Here is a 14,067-nt window from a genome sequence, read left to right as displayed (position 1 = left end):
TATCTATGATTCTTTTTCTTTTTTGTTACATTCACTAGTTTGTTTCATTTTTTAGACTCCACTTATAAGTGATATCATGCGGTATTTGTCTTTCTCTGTCAGACTTATTTCACTAAGCGTAATACTCTCCAGGTCCATCCATGTTGCTGCAAATGGCATTATTTCATCCTTTTTATGGCTGAGTAATATTCCATTGTACGTATGTATCACATCTTCTTTGTCCATTCCTCTGTCGATGGGCACTTAGGTTGCTTCCATCTCTTGGCTATTGTAAATGGAGCTGCTGTGAACAGTGGGGTGCATGTGTCTCTTTGAATTAGACCTTTGTCCAGATATGTGCCGAGGAGTGGAAATGCTGAATTCTGTGGCAACTCTGTTTTTAGTTTTTTTCTTTCTTTCTTTTTTTTTTGGTTTTTATGGCCACACTGCACTGCTTGTGGGAGCTTAGTTCCCGACCAGGGATTGCACCCAGGCCTGTGGCAGTGAAAGCGCTAAGTCCTAGCCACTGGACCTGCAAGGAATTCTCTATTTTTCACTTTTTTTTTTTTTTTTTTTTTTTGAGGAACCTCCATACATAGTGGCTGCACCAATTTACATTCCCACCAACACTGTAAGAGGGTTCTCTTTTCTCCACACCCTCTCCAGCATTTGTCGTTTGTAGACATTTTGGTGATGGCCATTCTGACTGGTGTGAAGGCGGTAGGTGCTTTTAAAACGTTTTTTCTTAAAGATTTTTTGGGTGTGGACCAGTTTTTAAAGTCTTACTGAATTTGTTACAGTATTGCTTCTGTTTTATGTGTTGGTTTTTTTGCCACGAGGCATGTGGGATCTTAGCTCCCCGGCCACAGATAGAACCCGCACCCCCTGCATTGGAAGTCTTAACCACTGGACCGCCAGGGAAGTCCCTGAAACTTTCTTTCACCAGCACAGTTTCTGTGTCCTGAAGTCCCCACCTCCATCCCACGGAGGAATAAAAACTGAAAAAGCAAAGGGGGATCTCAGGCCCCTTGCTTAAGTGACACAATCTTGGCTTGTTTCCTCGGAGTGTTTCTGCGGCTTGAGTGGATGAGGTACGAGGGATGCAGAGGTCACTCAGTGCCTGCATCTGTAGCTCTTCCTTCCTGGTGTGATGGCAGTGCCCAGAGTCCTTCCTGGAGGGTGAGGGTCTTGTTGCTGGAGGTTCAGGGCCCTCACCGGCAGAGAGGACCGGGTGCCTCCCGCTTCAGGGCTGAGTCCTTGCCGCTGGTTTTGTTAGGGCACCAGCTCTCCCCTGGAACCCACATCTGTCACTCCTCAGGCAGACCTTCTGGGTGGTCCTCTCGGCCAACGTGGCCGTGCTCTAGAGGTCTGTTCTCAAACAGATTTAACTCAGTCCTCTGAATTTTCACAACCCTCTTTATACTGAGCTGCAGGAGGATTCAGGCTCAGTCGGTCTGGCCCTTAGTTTTCCCACCAGTGACTTCAGAGAAGCCACCCACCTTTCTGCTTCCCAGCTCCCACGATCTGGTCACCAGGTTTCCTCTGCTAGTTTTCCCAGCGTTGGGACTTGAAAACGATCTATTTTCTGTAGTATCTGTGGGATTTGGGGAGCAAAAATTTACACATATACGTTGATACATGTATCTGTATCTTAACACAGAGCTTAAAATAATTTTCAAACTTAAAAAAAAACTCCTTAGGATCCCAAGATGTTGAGTCGTAAGGTTTAAAAAGATAAAAAGGAATTAGCTATGCCACAATATAAAATAAAAATTAAATTGAAAAAAAAGAAAAACATAAACATGAAAGGTATGGATTGACTTAGGTAATAATAATAATAATGAAAACAAAAGCACCTCTTGCTCCTGGGTCGTGCTATGGATCCAGTGCCCTTCACCTCAGAACACCTATTAGAGAGAAATGCGGTTAATAGCCCGTTTTGCAAAGAGAAAGCTGAAACACAGAGTTCAGCTGACTTGCCTACTTCCCAAAGCTGATCTGTGACGGAGCTCGGACTCAGACCCAAACGTCTGGTTCCTGGCCCTCTGCTCTTCTCTTCCACGTCGTCCAACTGGAAGGAGAGAGTTGGATCAGCTCTTGGGATGTAATGAGCCCTAAACGTTTGGATTCTGTAGTTGCTGTGGTAGAAGAAAGCAAAGTGATTTCCATTTTGAAGAAAAATGGAGACAAATATAATTTTTTACTTACTGATGTAAAGTAGGGGAGGTGAGTACAAATAAGTAAAACCAACCTACATAGTGAATGTGGTTACTTAATATTTTTCAATTTTATATCATTGTTTAGTGTAGAAAATTGCAGCAGTGTATTACCAGTGTATTGAGGTGTTACCCAGTTCTTTGTCGGTTACCCATCATCACTGTATATGATTGGGTCAAAAGGACCTATTTGAAGAGTAATAAATAATAAGTTCTTTGCTACCAGTTGTTTTCAGTGCAGCCAGGCTATGAGCGTCATAAGACTGATTAACTCTAATAAACTCTAATTATTAAGATAAATGTGTATAACATTTTCTAGTAAAGTTAATCTTCCAAAATATTTACACCCGTCACCAACAGTATGTTTCAGAAAATTTACTTTCTTGAGTGGATTTGTTGGAGCATATACACCTATGTAGTATTACAGGGTCCTTTGTGCCTCAAGCAACTGAAAACCAAGTTCAGATTCAAAAGTAAAGTGGTTCATCATCTCACATGAAGAAATCAAAGGTACGAGATGGCCTCGTCGGGCTAACTGAGCTGTTCATGCTGTGACTGGGTGCCCACACCCTTTCTGCCCCTGTCTCCAGCTGTTCTCCTGTTCTGAGCACAGGCTGTAGGTAGCATGTTCGCATGCAGGTCCAGGTACCCCGTGACAACGCCCAGTGGAGCAGGGCTGGGGATGCCTGCTCTGTCTGTCTCGGTGAGAAGAAGAAAACTGTCCCAGGAAACGCTCACCCAGAACGGGCCACCTCGCCACAGCTGGGTCAGATGGTCTTTCCTAAAATAAAAATTGGCTAGGGCAATGTAATTATCATGACTGACTTAGAATAATTATCTGAAATATGAAGATGAAAGCAATAATAGAGATGCTCTTTGAATTGTGTTTTTAACGCTGAATTGAAATGATTTTGTACAATGAAATTTTATGGAATTAAAGTTCCACAAATAATATGCTTGTGAAAATATGAGTCATTGCTGATGGTGTTAAGATAAACCTTTAATGTGATCATTTAATTTTCAAAATCCTTATGACCACATTGTCCAATTTCTCATACAAAGAGAAATAAAAGCAATTTTATACATTAGAAATATATCAAGGGGACTTCCCTGGCGGTCCAGTGGTAAAGAATCCGCCTTCCAATGCAGGGGAAGCGGGTTCGATCCCCGGTCGGGGAGCTAAGATCGCATGTGGCGCGGGACAACTAAGCCCATGCGCCACAGCTGCTGAGCTCTCTCGCCTCAACTAGAGAGCCTGCGTGCCGCAAACTAGAGCCCATGCGCCCTGGAGCCTGCACACCACAACTAGAGAAGAGAAAACCCTCACGCCACAATTAGAGAGAAGCCCACACGCCGCAAGGAAAGATCCTCATGCGTCAACAGAGGTCCCACGTGCTGCAACTAAGACCCGACACAGCCAAAAAGAAATATAAATAAATAAATAATAAATCTTAAAAAGAAAGAAATATATCAAGAAATGGATGATTACCTATTTCTCTATCTACTTTGCTGGCTCAGAGGTCTCTATTTCATAGTGAATGTAACCCGCAGCGTGGCAGTAATTTCAAATCCATAGTTTTTCTGGAATTACTTTCTGTGCTTTCCACCAGAATTATTCAGGTTCTCACAGAAATTCAAGCCACATTTAGAAACACATTATTAAATGTATCTCTGTTTTAAATAAAAGCTTCATCATTTTATTTTATTTTATTGTTTTGGCCATGCCACATGGCGTGTGGGATCTTAGTTCCCCAACCAGGGATCGAACAGTGCCCCGTGCATTGGAAGCATGGAGTCTTAACCTCTGGACCACCAGCAAGTGGTGTATCATTATACCACTTAAATGTATCATTTTCATTTCTTTCTTCTTCCAGTGTAGTTCACTTACACATACGTATCAGTTGAGTGAATGACATTCACTGATGGACAAATAAACTACTTTGTATCTTCAGAAAAACTGCTTAATGCAGTATCTTTAGATATATACACTCAGTTCTTTATTTGCTTTAACCTATGGTTCAGAATGGATCACTGGATCAGTGGAACTATGATGTGAGCTCACAAAGGAAGCATGGATTGATGTAGACCTTAAGGACTTCTGCTAGAACCCCTTCGAAATACAGAAAAGTAACTTAGTAGTAAGGTCTTTTAAAAACTGATCCTATCAAATGAAATGTCACACCACCCCTTTTTTCCTACTGCAGTGTCTTAACATTTTTGTTGTTAAAAATTTAATGAAATAATTCAATTGTCATATTAATTAGAGATCATAGACCTGCATTAATTTTCTTCAGTCCTGTGATTTTTTTGTTTCTCTTCGAATGACTGACCCCTGGAAGTGTCTGGAAGAGAAAGTATCTGGCTAAAAAGTTCCTCCTAGTATGTTTCCTCTTCTCCATTTTTGCGTTTGTTGGTTTCTTTTTTGGAAAAGTAATAACATTTCCAGGAATGTCTTCCCAGTGCAAAGGTAGCTCTTTGTTACTGGTGGGGATGCAGCAAGAAGCGTCCTTCTTTCTCCCGTCTTGTGCTTTCATGACAGGATCCTGTTTGTATTTTTATTGACCGGGTACGAACACTGTACTCGCGTACTGGACTCCTGCAGTAGGTGGGAAAGAGAACAGTAATCCGACGTTATGGTAACGTTGAGCAGTCCTTCCTTCCACCGCAGTAACGCTGTAAAGCACGGAGACTGGAGTGAAGATCTGAGTCCAACTGCTGCTCTTCTGTGTCCTCCCAAAGTCTCTGCGTGCGTCTCTCTCAAAGACAAATCTTCAATGAAATTTTACTCTAGGGGTAAACAGTTACTGAAGTCATGAGAATGTTAAAGAATCTTGTTCAGTCATAGAAATTGAGTAATTAGGGCTCAACATTAAAGGAAAAATTTCTGGAAATGTAGAAATGGTCTCGGTTAATGCTTGCCTGCTTCCAAGGTGTAGCCTTACTACTACTTTGTCCCCTCCTTCCCTCTGTCCTGTCTGATTCCCAAGGACTGCGCACACACCTGGTGGTGGGGGGTAAACGGGTGGCCTGCAGGGAATTTGCACTCTTCTTATCTACAGGTCACCTGAGGAAGTGACTTCTCTGTGAAACAGTGCTGGGGAACTTGGTTACTTATTGAAAGATAAACTTAGAATACTTTTAGTACCAAAACTAATATTAAAATAGATTTCAGGTTATTTTAAAACTTAAATATTAAAGTGTGATATCGTAAATATCTTAGTAGAAAAAAATGTGTATTTTATTTTTGGATCTCTTAATGGAGAATTATCACCTTAGCTTAAAACCAATAGAAGAGTCCCATCAGAACAGATGGATACACAAATAAGTATTAAAACTGTTTTTGTATCAAAATTCATGCATATTTTATGTACGCTAGTATGAAAGACTGAACATACTTAAAATATTTTAGTAGATATTTTTGTGTTTTAAGTAGTTTAAAATTTTGATCCCCCATCTGTATTTTGTCTGTTACAAGGGCCATAGCTTAGCCACTCTGATTAGCCGTGTAATCAAAAAACAAATAAGCAAAAAAATTGGAGCCCTTTATGAAAGAGTTAATGATCTATGAATGACGTCAGTCTGTGGTGTTGCTTATAATGTTGATAACTAAGATAGCCAAATTAAAATCCCATTTCAGAGTTTAAATAGCATATGCACAAAAGTCACATAACATCTAAAAACTGAATCAGTAAAAGTAATAAGAAATTTTCAATATTTCAATGAAAATAATCGTTTAAAAATGTATTTTATCCTCCATTTTAAAGTTTTAAAAAGATGCAAAGCTAAGATTAACATAATCAAATCTATTTTGTATCCTATTTCGTTAATTCAGGTCCTTTTCGTCACTTGAGGCTGGGGATGAGAAACGCTCGGATAGAAATGAGCATAGTATCCATGATTTCTGGGTTGTTGTTTTTTTAACATCTTTATTGGAGTATAATTGCTTTACAATGGTGTGTTAGTTTCTGCTGTATATCAAAGTGAATCAGCTATACGTATACATATATCCCCATATCTCCTCCTTCTTACATCTCCCTCTCCCACCACCCTCCCTATCCCACCCCTCTAGGTGGTCACAAAGCACGGAGCTGATCTCCCTGTGCTATGTGGCTGCTTCCCACTAGCTACCTATTTTACATTTGGTAGTGTATATATGTCCATGCCACTCTCTCACTTCGTCCCAGCTTACCCTTCCCCCTCCCCGTGTCCTCAAGTCCATTCTCCACGTCTGTGTCTTTATTCCTGTCCTGCCCCTAGGTTCTTCAGAACCATTTTTTTTTTTTTTTTAGATTCCATATATATGTGTTAGCATACGGTATTTGTTTTTCTCTTTCTTACTTACTTCACTCCGTAGGACAGACTCTAGGTCCATCCACCTCACTACAAATAACTCAGTTTTTTTTTATGGCTCAGTAATATTCCATTGTATATATGTGTCACATCTCCTTTACATGATTTGTGTTTTCACTGAGCATATTTATTTACTTATTTCCCTCCAGACGTTTTAGAGGAGATGCAGGTTTCCTCTGGCCCATCTAGGTCAGCCTCCGAGAAGCCCCCTACCCAGCAGGGAAAAGGAAGTGAGGGGCTGGTTCCTGGACAGTTCAGTACTAACCCGAACAAATACTGATCCAGTCTGCCTGGGATTTCGGGATCGTGATGCTGGGTTGGGCCAGAATCGCAGGTGTTGATTTATGGGTGAGAGGGTTAAGATGCCAGGCAACAGAGGACTTTCAGGGTCATTTGTTCAAGGTCAGACGGTTCAGAGCACGTCCCCTGCGCACCCCTTCTCAGCCTCAGAAACCTTGAAACCTGCCTGAATGTAACGTGGGCTCTTCTGCTCTTGGGGAACCCACATTCCCGTGGGAGGGACCCAGTTTTCCTAAACGCTGTTCCAGAACACCTGCCTCTCCGCAGCACTTGGAAATTTTATCAAGATGAGTAAGCTCTCATGTTTGGAATTTTTAAGAAATCATAAATGAACAGTTTCTCAGCTTTTTGGCTGTTCACATTGCCTCTAGTAATTCTGCATATGCCAGAAGAGTTATTTCAGCAAAAATAACTCTACGGTACGAAGTGTAGACATTTTCTGAAGATGTGTTCACTGATAGTTATCTGTTACTACAAATAACCAGTATTGGTGATTAAACTAATGTTAGGAAACATGATTGAAATATACTTTCTCTGTTGACCGCCTTACTTGAGTGCTTTTGTTGGCACATTTATTTTATGTCTTTGTAGAAATATGTATGATTATAGTACAAGGTTCACAGAAAAGTCTTTAAGAAAAACTTGAAAAGCTTTCATAATCTTACAGCGAGGAGAGCGCTAGAGTCGTAGTTAACTTTGTGTCGTGTCTCATTTTTCCAGACACGACTTTTGTGTCGTGTCTCATTTTTCATGATCTATAGATTATGTCCTCGGCATATTGAGTATTTTCATATAATGTTTGTCTTATCTTTAAAATATTACTAATATTAACATAGACTGGATAATTGAATATAGCCCGATGTGGGCACAATTTTTTTTAAATCCTGAAGTTATCACTATAAAATTTATATAGAGAATTAGAAAATTTATAATAGAAAGTTATACAGGTCAAACTTTGTAAGTTCAGTGTGTTAAAATTTCCATTTATTAACATTGCTGTGTAGCTAAGTTTCTGATGAGCAAGTATCACACAACAGCAGAGTTTAATCCATATCACCTTCACGTGTAGCTTTTACCAGTATTTGGGCAAATATATCATTGGATAAAGTCAGGAAAGTACTAAAGTTTTATGCATTTCGTCTCAAAAATTAGAAAAAGGGTCAAAAAATTTTGTGGAAAGGAGTGGAATATTCTCATCACTTAAGAGGTACTCACATGGAAATGGGACTGTAGAATATGTATTTATATGTCTCCGTAAGAGAATCAAGTGTGTATCCAGCGGCATAAATGCAGCAGTGAAAATCCGCAGAATAAGGAGGAAATATGAAAAATCAGCTGCCTCTAAATTATTCGAGGATGGAAGGAGTTGGTACCTCTCACTGCATCCGTACAAACGTCCCCAAATACAGGCTCCTCGGGAAGAGCTTTGCGGCTGGGATACAGGACCATGGGACCTTTCTCACTCTTGAGAAGTAGACCTACTGCAAGATGCGAAAACACACAAATATGCTTTATACTCTGCTGACAGTGGGCTCCTGTGAGAAATGCTGAGCCGCGTGCCGAGGTGGAGGTGACCGATGCCGGTGCCCTCCCAGGCCACTTTCCAGGCCAGTCGTGCCCACTGCGGAGACGGTTCAGCCCAGTACTCGTTGCCTCCCTTGACTTGGTATTTTTATATCCTCACATTTACAGAAGTATTTCCATTATTAGAAGGGAGTTTGGAAACCATGTAGCAAATGAGTATGTACTTTGAGTGCTGGCGACAGTACGGGTCTGTGTGTGAGAACACACACACCACACACACATCACACCCCTCTGTTCACACATGGTCACGGAACAATCGTTCTGGAACTTTCCTAACGTGAGAACCCCATGGGGCTTTGGTAACTCCTGGGCCCTACAGGGGGGTTCTCAGCCTCCCGGTTGATGGTGGGGCTAAAGGTGTGTTTTCTGACAACATCCCGGGTGACGGCCCGTGGTCCTGACGTCTACACTTGAGAACCACCGCTGTAGAGGGAAAATACTGGCCCTATACGCAGGTTCAGCCACTGGTTAATGGTCCTTTCCTTGCTCTCCTCTGGTTTGCCGCTTCGGAAGGAGTTTTTTAAGTTTACATTTTCCAAAGTTGTTCATTCCTAATAGGACATCAAAAGAATACAGACGCTCTTTCTGGTTTACTGATTGATCAAGTCAGAGGTAGGAGGAAGGGGGAGTGGCATTGTGCAGATGGATTTGCTGTACGCACTCATTCCCTTGACAGGTATTCATTTAACAGTAAATCTTAAAAATTTGTTGTAGTCTCAGGTGGATTAAAACAGCCTAACTCAGTTTTGTACACACACAAACACACATTTTATGTAGGATAATAAATACGTCAATGTGTCTATATTGAAAAAAAATTGTGGAATATTGCCTATGCACCTGGCCTTGAATTGCTGTGAATTTCCAGGACGTTCTCAACGATATGACTCACGCAGTACTTGGTAGAATGTTCCTAAGTGGCGAAGACATGTGACCCCTCTCCAGTGGGGCTGCAGAAGGATGAGGGAGGTTGAAACTACTCATTTTTGAAGCTGATTGAATATTATCTTCCACTGAGGAAAATCTGAAGCTATTCTTTCTGATGCGTGCTCTTTCTAGGGAAAAAGATGGTAAGAACAGAAATTATTTTTTCCTTCAGTGTGCATCACATTTTGAAATTGAACATTTCACGTTTTGAAAAATTTACAGATATTTACTCTATTTTGAATGCTAGTGGAAATGAAGGCTTAAAACAAGACGTTGGCTGTGTATGCATTTTTAGCCTTCATGGATAAACTTATAGAATGAATGAATGGTCTTTTCACTTTTCATCTAGACTTTGATATTACGTCGAGGAAAATTCAAATCAGTCGCCAAGAATTAAATACTGTATATGTATATTTGAGGCAACAAAGCCCTCTGAAAACCCTTCCCTTATGTTCTGCTCACAAGTAGAAAGTCAAGATCTGGGCTGGGATGCCAAAGGAAGGGCTGGAACGGCGGTCGGACAGGCATTCGCCCCTACAAATGTGACGTCTGCCTCAAAGCCTTCACCAACGCTGCTCCTCGGGGTCCCACCTGGAGAAGATGCCCGGGGCGCGGCGGCAGAATGCCTACACGCAGCGCCGGCACAAGCTGCACGTCTGGGAGGACTGCGGAGACACGGGCCCCTGCCAGGAGGACCTGTACGTGCACGTAACGGCGCCCCCACCCGGGCGGCGCGTTCCTCCAAAAGACATCCAAGAACCTGGCAGCCCTCTTGCAAAACACGCTGACATCCACGCTCCAGGGCAGCGCCAACCTGAACAAGGAGGAGGAGAGGCAGGAGAGGGCATGGATGCCAACACTGCCACGTGTCCACAGATTCCCGGTCTTGAGGGCCCCCCGCCCCACAGGCTCTTTCTAAGTCCAAGTGTTCCGTCCATCTCTCTGTCCTCTGGGGTCCCAACCACTGCGCCACCGGGGAAGCCCTATGGTCTTTTTTTTTATGTTTCTTCTCGTTTGTTTTGACTGTATCTTTTATTTTTGACCCAGGCTTGAATGCTGTCTAAATTGTTTTCCACTGAGGGCAGTCACGTGGTGTGTTTAGGGCAGGACGGGCCTCCGTGGCCAGTCAGGGAGGAGGGGGCCCTGGAGCAGCCATCTTGAAAGGCTCCTGGTTTTCATGCCGCAGTTGAGTACATGTTTTTGTCTTTGGGTTGGTTTATTTATTTTTTTAAATTTAATTTTTATTGTATATTGGAGTATAGTTGATTTATCCTGTGTTAGCTTCAGGTGTACAGCAGGTTGAATCAGTTATGCATATACAGGTATCTGTTCTTTTTCAGATTCTTTTCCCATATAGGTTATTACAGAATACAGAGTACAGTTCCCTGTGCTCTACAGTAGGTCCTTGTTGATTGTTTATTCTATGTATAGTAGCGTGTACATGTCATTCCCAAACTCCTAATTTATCCTCCCCACCCCCACCTTTCCCCTTTGGTAACCGTAAGGTTGTTTTCAAGTCTTTGTTTTTATTGATTTTTAGCATGCTGGGGAGAAAAGGAAAACTTAAGCCACAAACAACGAAGGTAAATGACTGTCACCCACCCTGAGATCCTGAGCGAGTCTGTGTGTGTGTGTGGCAGAAAGACCGAGTAACATTTACAAGATGACCTGAGCCTCAGAGTTATTCGAACAGCGTGAGTTTACAGGAAATGCCCCACTTGGGGTTTGTTGGTTTCTGTTCACCCTCAGTCCCAGAGCCTCGTGCACGGTATCCCTGTACTCGCTTGATGAATGCAGATGTCAATGACACCTGTAACCTGCTCCTTAGAATTAGCTCCACCTTGAGTTAAAACATCTTTTAAATAGAGATTGTATTTTATTATCTTAAAGCACCTTGGGGTCTAATCTTTCCTCACGATATGCTTACAATACAGTGTTGTATAATTCAGTCATTAAAAAATATCTTACATTGTTATTGGTCGTGGTGACATCAAGATGTGCCCGTGGTCGTGGTGACAGCGGCGAGAGGAACAGGGCTGCCCTTCCGTGAACTGCCGTCTCACTGGAGCGCAGCCCACCCTGGGGGACGCAGGGGCTTGGGACTCGCTGATTTGGGGGACTCGCTGATTTGGGGGCCTCCTAGGAGCCAGCCTGAGAGGCGAGTGAGGTAGGAGTACGTGGAGAGACCCTGACATGGGCAAACACAGGCTGGATTTTCATCCCAAGCCCCAGGAGCCTGGGGAGTGAGAGGTGGGAAGGAAAAGTGGTCCCAGGACTCGTCTTGAGGTGGGGGGTCTTTGAAGCGTCGATCGGTCAGGAGGAGAGGAGGACAGAAAGGCGGGAGGAATGGCGGGGAGCCTCTGTCCGCTCGACCGGGGAAGGAGATGTAATAGGGGACGTGGGCTCCAGCTCGGGGCGTGGCGGGAGGCGTGGTAATGTGGGCGGGGTTTCTCCAGGCTGTCACTTGGAGTGAGGGGGCCTGGGGACAGTGCAGGGCCCGGCCTGGAAGCACAGAGCTTTCTGACTCAGGCACGTGGTCGGCGGTTTTGAATAGTGACTAGATCCAGCCTGGAGTGTAGACGGTGTGCTTTGCTGCAGATCCGTGTGCTTCACCTTCAGCCCTTGACGCCTTCCTCGGAGACTGGAGCAGCCCCGTCTGTGCCTTACCAGGGAGGAGGCAGGCAGTCTTCACTAGTCAGTGGCGACTGTAAGTCTGAAAGCAGGACGCCCTTTAAGAGTCGATGCTGGACTTTCAGAGATGCATAAATATGATGAGTTCCATTACCTGTGTTGTTACTCATTAGCCTGTGAGCTTGTGTGACATTCCTGTATAACAGCCTTCAGAACAGGCAGTCTTCGCATCGTAATAGCAAAGTGTAATTTACCACTTTAAATGCTATTTAACTTTTGCATTGGTGTTTTGTCTTCCTCCTTTTCTTAAAAACTGGCATAATGTTTTCAAACTTTCTGTATACCGCCCTCTCTGCCCCTTCTACCTTCTGTTTGCTTTTACAACACTGGTTTTGAGAACATGACTTTTTTTAACCTTTTTTTTCTTTTTACTGTTCCCTTACTTCTGAAAACTCAATATAGGGTTTGTTATTTAATCATTTCATAACAGAGTCTAGTTCTGTTTCCCATGTTCCTGAGGCTCATGTTACTATTGTCTTGAATACAAGAAAAAGATTTTGGAAAAGACACTGCAGTACTCAGTACGTTTTATGAGTTGATTACTGTTCTTTAGCAGGACTGATGAGAAAATATTGAGAATGTGTTCTGTGATTTTAATGGTCTCCAGGACTTGTCTAATTGAGTTGTGTGGAGACTGTGAATCTCACACGTATATCTCTTCATGGCGTTTACTGCACCCTTCAGACACCAGCTGTAAGAGACGGAGGGTTGATTGACGTGTGTGGGTGTCATGTCAGTGGTGTGTCACGTCTGTCTGAATCTGTGGTGACCTCGCCAGGACAGTAAGACTGTGCTTCATCCCGCACTGTCATTTGTAATGTTCACTGAGGTATTCTACCCCTAAAGAAGGCAATAGTAACTTTTAATCCAGTCTACAGGGAGGAACACGTGAACGCATGGCGCTTTACATTTTTTTTTATTAGAATCTGCTAGCAAAACAAATACACTCGTGAAAATTATTAACAGGGGACTTGGAATAACAGTTTTGCATGGTTAAGTTCGCAGGTTTATTTTTGTATTATTTTGCAGTTATTTGTGTTTATAGGAGCGATTTTACGTTCTATTGTACTATTTGTTCATAGTCGTAATATTTTTTGTTAAGGATATTATGGATTAATATGCTCCCTATATTAATATCTCACGGGGCATGACTTCTTTGTGAGACATTTCAGAACCACTGAAACAGTTTTGCCATTAAAAATCTTTCTTGGGGAACTCCCTGGCGGTCCAGTGGATAGGACTCGGCGCTCTCACTGCTGAGGGCCCGAGATCCATCCCTGCTCTGGGAACTAAGATCCCACAAGCCACGCGTTGCGGCCAAAAAAAAAAAAAAGTCTTCCTTGCGGCTCCCACAGTCGAAATGAAATGGCTCTTTTGGAACAGAGGACAGTCACAGTCATGGCTCTGTCTCTGTTCTTTAAGGATGTGAAAAATGGAGGGTTAGTAGCCGAACATAAAGCCTAGTGATTTACCCACGATTCGAAGTCACTAGTATAAAATCTTGCTCTGCAATTACATAAAGCCAGGAATCCTGTCAGACACAGTGTAGTCCTCCACTCTCGCTTTCAGTGTTCCCTCGTCTCTTAACTAATGTCTCTTACATTTGATTCACTTTTCTTACCTGAAACCTGAGAAGAAATCTATGAGACACCAGTGGATTCTGGCATCTCTCACCTAAGGCTGTTACACAAAACTCTGGGGAAGGCACAGTGGGCAGCCTAAAGTGTGAGAACTGGCTGAAAGAGAGAGTCTGATGAGGAAGGTATATTATTATCCATCCTGTGATGTGATGGGAGAAGTATAAGCCATTTACAGGAAAAGACCTTCTTTAACCTGAAAAAGTCTTGTGCACTAAATGTCAGTATTCCAAAAACCACTTTGGGTATTCACACAATTATATGAATTCTATGTTATTTAAATATATAGATTTAGATATGGGTGTTTTTGTCGTTATTAGCTTCCGTTAAATTAAAGCGTCTAACTTCGTTGAACTATGCGATGCAATCGTGTGATTTTGGACCTG

At 42.6% G+C, this 14,067-nt stretch overlaps 1 protein-coding gene across 5 annotated transcripts in view; it reads left to right on the top strand.

The window, feature by feature from the left end:
* The window catches only part of SPOCK3 (SPARC (osteonectin), cwcv and kazal like domains proteoglycan 3), a 376,452-nt gene that overhangs the window by 75,196 nt on the left and 287,189 nt on the right, over positions 1-14,067 (top strand). The gene's annotated exons all lie outside the window — the stretch shown is intronic.

The sequence above is a fragment of the Phocoena phocoena genome, chromosome 6 (genome assembly GCF_963924675.1).
Source record: "Phocoena phocoena chromosome 6, mPhoPho1.1, whole genome shotgun sequence".
NCBI lineage: Eukaryota > Metazoa > Chordata > Mammalia > Artiodactyla > Phocoenidae > Phocoena > Phocoena phocoena.
This window is presented reverse-complemented; position numbering and strand designations above follow the sequence as displayed.